The following is a 14,584-nucleotide window of genomic DNA, read 5'->3' as shown; positions in this document are numbered from 1 at the left end:
GTTTTATACATCATTCCAAAAGGTAATGTCTGTACAAAATTAAGCAGGACTATTCCAACTGTTTCCAAATTTCCGGTTTGTGTCTTGAAATTACTACTAGTTACATGGACTCTTCTTCTCCTGATTATCACCCTTTGTTTTATTCATATTCCAACCCCAATTATCAGTTGTATAAACCCTAATAATTTAATTTAAGATGTAAAACGCTTTCTGGTAGACCTATACCCGTGGTGCACACTTGAAAATAATCTGCTACGCAGATTATTTAGTGTGCACCACGTGATTGTGGTAATTTCTTCATAGACCGAAAAAAGTGTGACAGTCATTCCTTAAAAGAACTTCTATTGTATTATTGGCGTTAGAAACACACGAAATAAGCCAATTAAAAGCAATAAAACAAGAGGCTCATATTAGCCTGAATAGCTCACCTGGTTAAATGTTTGCCTTTCAATGGCAAGAACTCGAACAAGGAGTTTTCCTGACTCCAAGAATAGTTTGGTAGGTCTTATCATAAGAATCATTTCAGCAATAGGAAGATTCTTTCTATTATAGTTTTCAATATTTTGGCTGAAAACTGCTAAAAACGTATTTTTTGCATATCAAGGGCAATAACCCTTACATGGAGTCCGCTGACAATTTGATCCCTAATATTTAAGACTTTTGTAGGCCTTATAATAAGAATAAGAATCATTTCAGCAATTGAAAGTTTCATTCTATCATAGTTTTCAAGATATTGGCTGACAATTGTAAAAAAGTCATTTTTCTCCTCTCAAGGGCAATAACTCTTACATGGAGTCGTCTACACCTTTGATCCCTTGAAGACTTTCGTAGGCCTTATAATAAGGATCATTTTAGCAATTGAAAGACATTAGCTTAAACTAACGGTTTTGGAGATATATGCAAAACACTACTGTCTGACAGCTATGATCAATTTAAGTAACGACAGCCGTGTTTTCAGTCAATCAAAAATCCAAACTGTCATTTTGTTAAGGATATCCTAAAAACAAAAATACCAACTTTCATTGAGTTCTGTGTAGTAGTTTCTGAGGAGAAGATTTTTTTTTAAATAATCACATAAAAAAAAAAACAAAAACAGAAAACGAAAAACAATCATGCAAAATGTGATTCATGAGTAAAAAGCGTGAAAAAAATGTGAATTAATAATTTCACATTTCATAATATAGACCTATAAAACAACTTAATTATAAAAATAAAAATATGTAGCATTTTTTGGGGTGTATCACATTTTTCAGATTTTGCATGATAATGATTCTTACATATACAGCTACTTAAAACATTTGTGGGTTGACGTCAAAATTGAAATTGCATTGGAGCCAAAATTGACGGTCATAGCATTATTGAGGTTCCAAAAAAAAAATTGTCATATAATATGGACAGTTGACTTATTATTTATAAGTAGACTGCTATTATGGGAAACAGTTATATTTATTCGATGTAATTTTCTGTAAGTGGAATGCACGGAAAGTTGAGCTATTTACAAAGGATATTTTACAGGAGTGTATTGTACAGTAAGTTCTGAACATTCATCAAAGTTTTTAGTATATGTAATAATGGCAACTTCACTGTTTACATCGTTATGTAAATAAGTACGTTACTCAAGAAAGAGCTTCTAATTAAATATAATTAATAAGTAAAAATAACATTCAGCATTATTTCCCCTTTCAAAGGCAATAACTCTTACACATCCATAAAATTCTGGAAAACAGTGTTTAATACTTTAGTCCATGGGCTGGGAGGGTCCACCGTGCACCCCACCCCCCACTCATCAACTTTATGGTGATTTTTAGGTACCTCTATACCTCCCATTACCGAATAAATTTATTGCCAAAGAATATTCTCGGATTCTCTTTCAGTATAAGCCTATATTTGCACCCCTCTGGGTCAAAAAGCAAAGATTATTGTGACTCAATTGTTTGAAGGCCTTAGCCTTTCTTTGATAGCATATGTGAATGAACTAAGCAAATACAGGTATCACCGTATAGCCCAATGTCTCCGATTTACAATAGTACCAAGAAAGTTGCGGTAACGCTTAGGGTTTTGCGACAAAATGTGAAAATGTACCCCTACACCGCCGAAAAATCGCTTAAATTGACATATTTTTCAATGTCAAAACCCCTAGAGTATTAATGATTCAGTAAAAAATGACTAATTTGTTTTTTTGTTTTTTTCTGTTAAGTTTTATCACACTTTATACTTCCGGGGTTCTTTTATGAATTTTAGCCATTTTCATAGTAAAAAAATGCGAAAAATGGGATTTTCGATTTTTCTGTCAAAAGTCATAAATTCGACTTTACAAGTTATTACTCAACTAAAACGTCTCAAATTTAGTATCATTCGATAGATAATTTAATTTTCTACACAAATAAACCACGAAAAACTAATTTTCAAGTAAGGATTTTCAAAAAATGTTAAAAATATCACCCCTATACCTAGAAAACTTGTCTCAGTATCAAACTAAATTTTTATTCACAGCATTTTGACATTGTAGAACTCATATTTTAGGTATTCATAATTAAGACAATGATGTTCCCAATATATCTGATCAATTCAGGCGTCTAGATTTTCTTTTTGGGGTAATAACTACTATAAAATCGTAAAAAGGGGAATTCTCAGAATTTCAGATTTTTTTCTATATCACCCGTTATTTCGCTTTTTTCAGAATATCGTAGTTCGATCATTTTTCGCATTTTTTGATAAATTCTGACTACGAAAATCGCCAAATTCATCAAAACAACCCCAGAAGTATGATAATACTAATTAATAGAAAATACCAAATAAGCCATTCTTTACCGAAGCATTAAAACTCTAGGGGTTTTGACATTCAAAAATATGTCAATTTAGCGATTTTTCGGCGTACATTTTTCACATTTTACCGTAAAACCCTAAGTGTTACCGCAAATTTCTTGGTACTATTGTAAAGTTTAGACATTGGTCTACATGATGATACATACATATGTCAGTTTACTACATTCTGCAGAAAAAATAAAATAGATTTTTTGCCTCAACGAGGTATAAAAAGTAGCCAAAAAATACAAAAATTCTTCTGTTCATTTTTTGGCGACAAAAAGATTCGTAAATGGGAGGTATATGGGTACCTGAAAATTTTAAACAAAATATCAAAAATATGTAAATTTTCCTACCATGAATCATATTTTGCACGATTCATAACTGGAGTATTACTTAAGTAATGTTATCATTGTCTATCTAGAGTTGTCGCTCTTTAAACATATATAACACAGAAAATAGGATAATAACACTTAAATTGTTTTTGAGGAATTTCAATCCGAAGTATGGTGAAAACTATAGAATCGGTGAGAACAAACATGTACCTTGTGACAAAAATATGTTGAATAATGAATGCAGTGTAAAACGAAATTTACATATCTGATAAATTTCAAACGCTATTATAGTCAAAAGAAAACATAAAAAAAGAAAGGTTCGTATAACAAATGGAAGTATCAACGGAGGCAAAACCGGAAAGTTCGGAACAACCGTAATGATCCTGACTTGGCGCAATCATTTCCAATGGAAATATTGGGTAAAATTAGGCTTTAAAGCGGGTTTAACCTCCCGCTTCCATTAAGGTTTATCAATTATTTCCGATATATTGCAAGGCAAACAAGCAGCATAAAATTGCCACCTGGCAGAGTTGGTTAAACTAGACAATACTCAAATTGGATAGAAAATCGATGGTTAAAAAAGAACAAATTCTACTGCGTCGGCTATCTTTTTTGCAAAGATAGTACTTGTTTGTAAAGCAGTGTTAACCGGAAAAAAAGTGTGCAAAATATAGGATTTGATGTACACAACTTGAAGCACGTGTAAAATTTTAAATAAAGTACAAGCAAATTTCTTATCTTAACAGAAATTATACCATAAAGGCACATGTCGATGATTTCAATATAAGCTAGAAAGCAAATCAATGTTATCACTGAACAAAATATAAACAAAATATTACATGTTGAATGTTACAATGTTACATTGAAAATGTATGCAAAAATGATGTGATGATATGATATTGTTAAAACTCAATGGTACTCCTGCGTTGAAACTTAACTGTGATTGATGATGAATACTTTTTGATGTCTCTGAATGGTTCCATATTGTTTGCCAATATTATCACACAGTTACCATTGTGTATATAGAATTATCTCTCTTTAAACATATTTATACGATAACGACGGTAAAGCCACGGACAGAGTTAATGAGCCTAGTAGAAACGCAGTTTTTTTTTTCTTTGAATACTTTTAATTTCAGTATCTTCAGTCTAATTTTCGCATAAAAACAAGCAGTTTCTAACTCAAGATGAAAACGATGGTATTTGGACAAGTATATACAAAGTTGTACTTCTATCTTCAAGTTAATTCATACGATTCTCCAAAGTTTAGTGTTTCACATATATGTGAAACCATTATGCCTAGGTCTGATTAATTTGAAAGGATAAAAATATTTGTTTCCCCATCTTAAAGAACAAAACATTTTTTTGTCAAACAAGTCTAATTATTTTTGAATTATTCCACCCTGCCCCACTCAAAATCTAATAGTCCCCCTTTTGTTGGTTGCCGCCACATATGTAAACTGAGTAAAATCGAAGCTCTTAAGTAGAGTCTTTGTAAGAATCGGGCAGTGGGTGAAACATGGTATGAAAAAATCATTTCGATAGTGCAATTTGACTATTTGTACTATCATAATCAAGGAAAACAGACAATATTTTCCATATCATTTTGGTAAAATGAGTTATAAAATCATTGAAATGCACCGAAAATGAACATGTCAAAAACCTCATTTTTCTAACATTCTATTGAAAAATGTCCGAGAAAAGCCTGGGATGCAGAAATTAAATAATGGTCTTTTTGAATAGAGAAAGTATCCTTGAGTGATACTACAATGTCAGATTGGTTGTGTTATGACAAGCATGTTTCTGATTTTTCCAATTTTGCCTGATTCTTACAAAAACTTACATTTAAGTAACCATTTTTGTCGTCTGGAGGAAATCTTATTTCATTATAATAGACTAAAGTTTTGAAATTCAAAATTATTAGAAATTTAACCATTACAGCGTCAGTTTTGACAGATACAACTGAAGTAGTCTAGAAAAGTGATCATGCGAAAGTAAACAGATAAAAAGTATTTATAGATATGAAGCCAAAGTATACAACTTTAACTTAAAATATCAATTAAAAAAAATAACAAAGCACAAATACCATACATTGTAAGTGCTTAAAAACTGGCGAATAAAGTTACTTTCAATTTGAAGGAATTGCCTATTCAAAGAAAAGAGATCTCGATATGAATTGGACTCAAATACTCTTTTTTAATATTCTGTTCAAAATTGATACGCCAACTTGAAGATTCTTGTTGCAAGTTATATCGGTAATAAGTGATATTTACAATGTATTACCATACTGAAAACGAACGGTTTATGGGCATTATTTCATGAATACTCTCTCTTGCAATAGCATGAGTGACTTTTAAGTGTAAGTCCCTGTCAGAATCAGGCAGTAGGTGAAACATGGTATGAAAAAAAACCATCATTTTGATAGTTAATACTGTAATTTGACTAATTGCACCATCAGAATCAAGGGAAACAGACATGATTTTCCATATCATGCTAAACAATATAGTAACAATTTCATTGAAATGCACTGAAAATGAACATTTCATGGGAAGATAACCCTGTTAAAAACCTCACAGTTTCTACTGAAAAATTTCTGAGCAAATCCAATAATGCAGAGACCAAATAATGGTCTTTTCAAATAGAGAAAGCATCCTTGAGTGATATCATATAGTCAGATCGGTGGGGTTTTGACATGCATGCTCCCGATTTTTCCCATTTTGCCTGATTCTTAGAAGTGCTTACACTTAACAATTGAAATTCTCTCTCTTTAAAGACAAAAAAGAGAAACATTAAGTTTCAGTGCATTATTGAATGATAATCTATATAATTATATTCTTATGTATTTGAGATAGTATGTAGTTTAAACTTATCTTATTGAATTATTAGCAAATGGATCAGACAAATATTATACCAACTTATCTTGTCTTCTCCATCATGAACATAACAAATAAAGCATACATACAACGAACTTGCAGCAACAAAAATATACACATATAAACTTAAGGGGGTAGACCTAGGGTATGGGACACAACTCATAAAAATCATTGGAACTTTTGTATTCAGCATTTTACATCAATATCATGTAAGCATCAAAGTAACCTGGACTGATTTCATTCGGTTTCAAATGAAAGCTTGACAGGCTATGGTGAAATTGAATATGATACAAACATATCACTGACTTCATGAGTTATGTCCCTTACCCTAGGTCTACCTCCTTAAATAAATACACATCATTCAATTGAAAGAAGGTCTAACAAAACAGTATTTTGTACCAAAAATCTTCTGCAAATAAATCAAACAAAGTGCATTTTCATTTCAAGCGTTTTCAATCATTATCATTTCATCTCTAGATCGTCACTATTTTATTTTTTTTATTTCGATTACACATATGAAATAAACAACCATAAAGAGAAAAAAATATTATTGTGTCATACATGACAGTTCCATCACCATTAAAAATGAATTTGCCGTAAGAAAGACAAAACAAATTACAAACGTGCGCTACAGCGTTTATTTATTTTCTTCTGAATTTCTCTTTTTTTCATTTGTAAATATTGACAATTGCTCATCCATATTATTCGACGCAAGTCCAGCCAAACCTGGCTTAAATTTCAAAAGTACTAGTTTCAACATAACGTCATCTAATTTTGTCCACGTGTGAAATACAGGTAGCCAATTTTTCAAGAGGACTAAATAGTCTGAAACAACATTAATCACGTGACTGACACGTTTCACTGTCAAAAGAAACACCACCGGTGAAAAGAACTGTGTGTGCTCTCGCTAATTATGCAAATATGTAAATAATAAAAATGAAATGCGGAAAATTTAAATTAATGACGCATTTAAAGATTTTATAGTATTTTCTGCTACATGAATACGAGAAGTGGATTTTTTTGTCGTCTCAACTAAACTTTCTAAAACAAAAATATGTCTGAAAAAGTAATGTATATGCACGTCATGATAGTTCAACTCATAAGATCACTTAGTGGGAGATTTTATCGTTCTATCTTACAAGAAAGTCGGATTGTCGGATTCATACGGGTGGAGAGTGCATTAATTACCCCTAAAATTGATAAAAAAAACTATTTTTGCATGAAATCTTGGCCTTACAATCAAATCTTGGCTTTACACAATTCAAGTTTTTGGTGTACTTATCACTGTACTGTAAATAACTTATGATATAGTCGGATACACATCACGGCCTAGTTATATGTACAGTGTAAATGAAAATAAAGGAAGTCCTTGGTCAAGTTCCGACTCCTTTGAGGCAGATCATGCGGGAGTAAAACACGTTTAGTTAGGAGATTCTTGTAACAGGCTTGTGTTTTTTTTATTTAATCTTGGGAAAATCCACTAATACATGCAGGAGACTCTTTTACAGATGGGAAACAGCTGACTTCGTGAGGAACATGTGACCTAATCGTGTGGGGTTGTTAACCAATTGGCACGACTGTAAACAAAATATAACGTTTTTGATCTTCGGAAACCAACGAATTATTCCGTTTTGTTTTGTTTTGTTTTTACCTTGGAGGCGATTACTGCCTACATCATGTTAACAGAGATTTAATCCCAAACTTACACGTAAGTTAAAGGTCTTTATTTTACGAAATAAATAAGTAAATCAGATCATTAAATTCTTGGTACTTTTCCTGACTAATATTAATAATAAATTGTAAAATACCTCATAAATGGTAACGGGACACTGGTGCTTTCTAGCCAAGAATAGATTTTTCAGGCATAGCCATTGTCTGACTTTCACGAAAAAAAATATTAAGCATTTATTTTATATAATTAATTCAGACTTTTGTTTCGTAGTTTCTCTTCTGGTAACCGACTTTTCCAATGGAAGGTATGAAAAATAATCAAACGTCTGCCTTGTCGTTTGTTTGTTATCATTGCATATTTCATTTTCAATATGTACTTCGCTATATCATGTTGAATTAGCGTATTAATTAAGCAAAAACCATCTTAAGTTTCATTACCATAATCCAAGGTTTGCTGTCTGCATCAAGAGCTTGTTCGTTTGCTCACGCGCGCTCGCAGGTAGGTTTTCATATCGAGGCTTAAGTAGTCTGGTATATTGTAAGACACGTGGCGGTCACGTGTCGTATCAAAAGCTGCACAAGATTGACAACAAAACTGCGTGCGTTAGTAAATTGACTATGAATATCCAAATGATTAATTTTTATGAAAATACGGAGAAATGCCGATATTAAGTTTATCATGAGAGGTCGTCGATCTTTTGTACACGCTTTTTTTCAAGACTGTATTTATTTTGGAATGGGTTATTGATAAACGAAACAAGTTTTGAAATGATTGTTAAAATTTTAATAATGTTTAAAAATGTTTCTTGATAACATTTGAGAAATACAAATAATTTCAGAAAAGTTATCAGGTAAAATGTTTTATTATTCTGCAGTATTTGGTATTACCGTTAGAATCTCTAGCCTTTAGGTTTGCCGGATACTTAACCGAAAACTATGGTTAAGTTCAATATGACTTAATATATAACCTTGGTTTCATAATACAATGTAGACCACTTAGACTATTGCCGAAATTACAGAACACTTCCAGACATTTGATAAAAATCGTACGTTTAGGTCATAGTAACGGGCTAGGAAGGCTTTAACCCACCCATTCACAATTGTATCACATGCCTCGTCCACCTTGCACGTCCACACTTTACGACATCCCGTGTCGTATGTTTGTCCGGATAGTTTTTTTGTAAACATTGCACAGTATTCACATGGTAAACCAACACATATGATTTCAACCATGAAGGTGGAGTGGGACGTGCACCGTTTTTCCTGGAATTTTGTTAAGAATGGAATTACACGACAACTTTAAACCATTGGTTCTTCAGTATGCATTCTAAACGAAGCTCTTGGTTAACATGATAATATACAGGATAGATATTTGGTTCTTTACAAAATCTGAAAACTAGTGGGGGGAAGTCAGAAAGGATGGATGGACTTTACGCAACGAACGACAAAACGCTCGGCACAATAAATGATGTCATTTACTTATTGATTAATAAGGTAAATAAATATTTAATCGGATCGGATCAGTTTGTATGCTTCTTGGATTGTAGAGTACCGATTTATGAAGTATTTGATTACAGTTTTATTTAGTCTTTTGTTGTAGTATGTTTAACATAAATATTTCAAATCGATTTGCATTTATGTAGTTTTCTTCACAAAGAATGAGGATAAATCGATTCATTCGAAAAATTGTCATATAGTGATAATCATTTTGGTGTATGTTGACTAGAAATATTCATTTTGTTTGTTTAGTTTAAACATATTTTATTTGTAATAAACAAAAAAGATTGGACAAAAGTAAAACATACTTACGAGGTCCTCTCCCATATACAATAGCAATATACAATATTTTGTCAAACCGAGCATGCATCAATTACATGTTTCAAACACTAGATAAAAAAATAAAGTGAAAAATAAGACATAGGAGAGAAGAGTTTGAGAAAAGGAAAGAAAAAATAAGAGAGTTGAGAGGAATGTGGTGATGGTGAAGAAAACATGGGCATATCACTATTTCATCAAACAACAGAAAATCTTTTAGTTTCTATGATATATCTATGGACATGTTTTATTAAACGAACATTTTGATCATAAGTTAAATTTGGATTTCCATGTTTGTATAATGGACAAAAATATTTCGTTTGAATCCTTCTTGTAAAAGACTGATTCTCTGTTTCCTACAAAAGATGGAGATTTATAAAACAAGAAAAAAGATCACAAATACAATACAATAGTCACTTGACAAAAAAAAAAAGAAAACTACACGCACATATGGGTACTAATTGATGTAATACTTTTACAAACCATATATACCATGTATATGTAAATATGACTGTATTAAAAAAAATTGTAGGTAGATGATACAAAATTGTAGGTATGTAGCATAATTATATTGACTATGATACACTTAATTGAATGTTAAATACAAGTACTGAATCTTAACTTTAAAAACACTTTCCTGAACTTAGTGTGCAATTTATGTATGTGACCTGCGACGCATAGCATTAGCTGGTACCATATGTCAGAGTCCAGTTTACTAGCAAATTCGGTAATGCCACCAAGGAATGTTATAAGAATGTCATCATCTTCTTGGTTTAATAAATTAACCGAAACTTGCTCCGGAAGTAAGTTTACAAAGTCGTAAAATATGGAATTTCTATCATTCATAGGGGATTCACAATGAATTATGGAATGTTTGACTATGCCTTTCCTCGCCCCTAAAACATAGATGAAACCTTTGATAAATTTCAATAACCTGAATCATTCTGAAATATATCAAAATATACTACATGAGATTTTTCTACCCATCACTTCCTGCATGATTTTTAGATGGTCATTTTTTTTAAATATCACTTTTTACAGTACGTACCGTGCACCCTGTCTACACCGAACCCTTTCCGGACTGTTCGGTTGTGACAGGTGTTCGGTTTAATAAGATTAGAAATAAATTTAATTTGAAACAAAGGGAATTTAAAGAAGTGTCTGGTTTACACAGATTTTAAATTGTTCAGTGTTGGGTTTGGCCAGGTTCACTGGTCACTGTAGTAAATAGCTGATGGGCAATGGTTTAAATAATGAACGACTGTTAGTCCAGCCGACATTTTTAAACAAGAAGGTACTTTGTAGAATTAAACTAGGGATAAAGATAAAAAAAAAGCCGGAGTCAAACCTCTCTCAGTAACAGTTACTCTTCACAAAGCATGTATGAAGTATTAAGTCAATTTAAAATACATCGAATGCATGCATTATCAATTTATTACTTCAGAAACCTTAAGAAAAGAAGTGCATCTCTGTTTTTATAAACGTTTTGAAATGAGAGATCACAAGGTCGACGATTTGACCTTTCCTATTCATATTGTGCGGCGATGTTACCCGTTGAGTAATTTAGCCTTCAACACCAAGGACCTCTCTACGTCAAGAGACGCGCTTTATGTTACTCGAACAAACATCAAAAATGTGCGTAACTGTCTCCTTGATACGATGCAGATGTGCTCTGTGTAGCATTTCGAAATGCTTCGCCAGGGTGTCTGTAAAAAGACTAAAGGATAACTGACTTGAATTAATTAATTAATTATCTGCTGGAAACCTATATAGGTCAGATTCCGAAATCAGGTTATCGGAAACGAGGTCGTACACGCGATACGTGAAATTAAAGTAACTAAAAAAATGTTTTATAAGTAAGTAATCCGAAAAATGAAATGACAACAAAATGAAGAAAAGAGTTAAAGGTACGTTTCTATAGTATCGAATAAACGGCCATTTCTGTAGAAGAAACCACACAGGGTCATTGAAACTTTTTTTTTTAATTTTTTGGTTTTTTTAATTGTTTGTTGTTGGGTTTTTTTGTGTGTGTTTCATTTTTGTTTTGTTTTGGTTTGATTTGGAAAAGGGGCATTTTGTTCGTTTTCAATCGTGCTTGTTTAACATTTCAAAATGAATACATGTACCTTCACCTAGTTTTCCTTTCAATGTGAACACATTTTCATATTTCTCAAATAACAGCAAAATGCTAAGTGTTTCCTATATTGTCCAACATGACGAAATATTACATGCACTCTGTACGGTGATAACTGCTACGATTTCTCACGGCCATCTTTGAACAGTAGTTTTTAACAATGACCGCCCTGCCACTTTCCTGGATATATTTATAAAACCCCGTGAATTAACTACCCTCTCATTTAAAGACTTAATCCTTCTCAATAATTTTAACATGTTTTTTATTTCTTAATTATGTCGAAACAGCACGTTAAAATACAAATAAACAGCATGTCCGAAAACCAAACTACAAATAAACCAGAAGTTTAATCCTGTTAGCAACGGACAGTTCACACCATCCGTCTTTTATATCCGCGGCGTTCGTCTTTCGTGGTGTTTAAAAGCAAGTCTTTGAAAAGGTTAATTTTCCATGATTACTGGACCGGAAGAATTGATAACATTTGATAATATTTGAATAAATTCATATATTATATGTAAAGCATGATTTTAAACACCATCAAAGAAAGACTATTTATGACTTTTGTGAATATGGAAAACGCATGTATCGAAACCTGTCTGCATCGTTCAATGGAGATGAATAGATTAAAATTGGAATAACGAATTAAAAATTTCAATTTAATTATGTCTTCTCTCGTCTAAAGCTTTTAGTGGTAATTTTAATTCAGCCTTCACGCCAATTTCGCTATGCTTATCCTCGAATTTTGTTGCATGGTTGCAGTTGAATAATATGATTAAGTATGGGCTATATTTATTAGACTGAGCACGTTTAAAAAAAAAACAGTAAAACCACCTATATGTATATCATACCGTGGTTATGGCATTCACTGCCCCCCTCCCGAGTTAGGAGACTTTTATTCTAATGTCTGCGATTACAAAAAGACCTAATAAAGCGAAAAAAAAAACCGTTTTATTCCAAATATTGGAATTGAATTATGTGTTGGGTAATTTCAGCATGAGTGGCGTATTTTTTTATTTTTAAAGTCTGAAAATTTGAAATGCTATATTCTTTGAGTAAAAATAATAGAAGTATTTGTGGTATCGTTTTCAAGATACGTAAGTAAAATTTTCAAAAAATGCATGCAAGCGATATGCTTTGCTTTAAGACCTGTGTTCAGTGTCAAATACATACCCCTATCCTCGCCGTCTTCCACGTGACAAAGATTTCTAGAGGACATCATGATAATGTACACTCTCCACCATTTTGAAATACTTAGTATTCTGTCTGCTTTCGACAGTATTGATTAATTATTTGGGACAAAACATACTTTTTTTAAAGTTAGTAGACATACTACTTTTATATCTACACAATCGAGGTTATCCATCGTTTTCAGATGAGATGACATGCAATTCTAAAAATAAAGAAATAATTTTTTAAGGAGTATATCGGTATACCCATAAGTGTAATTCGAAACAGTTCGATGACTTATTTGATCAAGAAATATACTGAAAAGTTACAATAACGCACCAGCTTTTATTTGCACACCCTTACCGTTTCCGAATGGATTTAGTATTAAAAACTCTTGACAAATTGATATTTCAAAAATTTCCTTGCAATTTATTAAGAATGAAAAGAGAAAAATGTTCATTCTTGTAGAGACGCAAGGATTTTAGTCTTCAGAGAGCAGTATCAAAAATTCTATTAACATATTATTCCGACTTTTACTACGAAATAACTTCATATACAATTCAGCTATCTCCATTTTTAAAACAACTTCCAAAAGTCATGAAAATAACAATTTATTATCTATAATTATAGTTTCTAGAAAAAGCAGAGGACGCTTACCTTTCATGTGCACCCGATCAATTCTCTCATTTTTAGGGAAGTCCGGGTTGCTCTTTTACTTTTGTTTTTTGTCTATTAAATGTTATTTCGATTATTTCATTTTCTTTGTTGTGCATGTCTTTTTCCTTCTTGGATTATATTCTTTGATCACCGTTCCAATCCTGATTCCTGCAGTTAATTAGGGACAAGGGATTATTCTACTTCTTAAAAAAAAACTTATTCTTATCGTCCGTGCGAGACCCGACAGTCAAGGACATTAAAACCCCTTGGTCACTATTTCGTCTAGATTGACGGTGCGTTTCTATGTACAGTCAGTATATTTAAATAGCGCGTATAGATCATTTAGCCACTGTTTGTGCGAATCAATAGAAGAAATTTGAACCAGCACACGAGTCGCGTGTCCGGCAAGATGTCACTCTGCATATCCCATTTTAAGAATTTAAAACCCACTTTTATGCAATCATTTAGGAGTTAATTTGGATTGAAAACATATCAATTGACATATCCGGTTTGAGGGAAGCCAAAAGACCAGAATTTTTCTATAATTTGTCTTTTTTGTTAATTTATGAAAGAATTTATTTTTATTTGATAACAAAGTTTAACACTCGCACTGCTGTAGTGGAGAGAAACACAATTGTTGAGTTATTACCGATAGACGAAATTGTATTTATATACTATACATTGCAGATCCTTTACAAAATTTTTAGGGGGATTTAGAGGTGGGTTGGGTGTATCGACTTTTATATTGCTTTACTAATAATGAACAGTTTTGAAACTGTTCAGATTCTAAAGGAGGTGTGTCGTCGTCGTTATCCGACCTCCTTTCCTCCAAGCGAGGCAAGAAAATTGTTGGGGTTATAATTCTATGAACAATCAAGAAATTATTTCCCCAATTTTTTTATACTTTTACCGACATACGCCCGGTATGTCACTCCTTGAATCTGCGTCTGATGTGTGATTGTGCACTGAACAAAAATGAAGCACTAACCATTTTTATACATGGAAAAGGGGGTCTGGAATTATGGAATTACTCTGATAAAAATAAAATGATTCCAAATTTGAGCAGAACATTTTTTTCACTCGGCCATGGACATTAAAATTATGATTCAATATTTCCCCCAGTGTTGG

This window comes from Perna viridis, chromosome 11 (genome assembly GCF_037379345.1).
Source record: "Perna viridis isolate PV_CMFRI_1.1 ecotype Kerala chromosome 11, ASM3737934v1, whole genome shotgun sequence".
NCBI lineage: Eukaryota > Metazoa > Mollusca > Bivalvia > Mytilida > Mytilidae > Perna > Perna viridis.
This window is presented reverse-complemented; position numbering follows the sequence as displayed.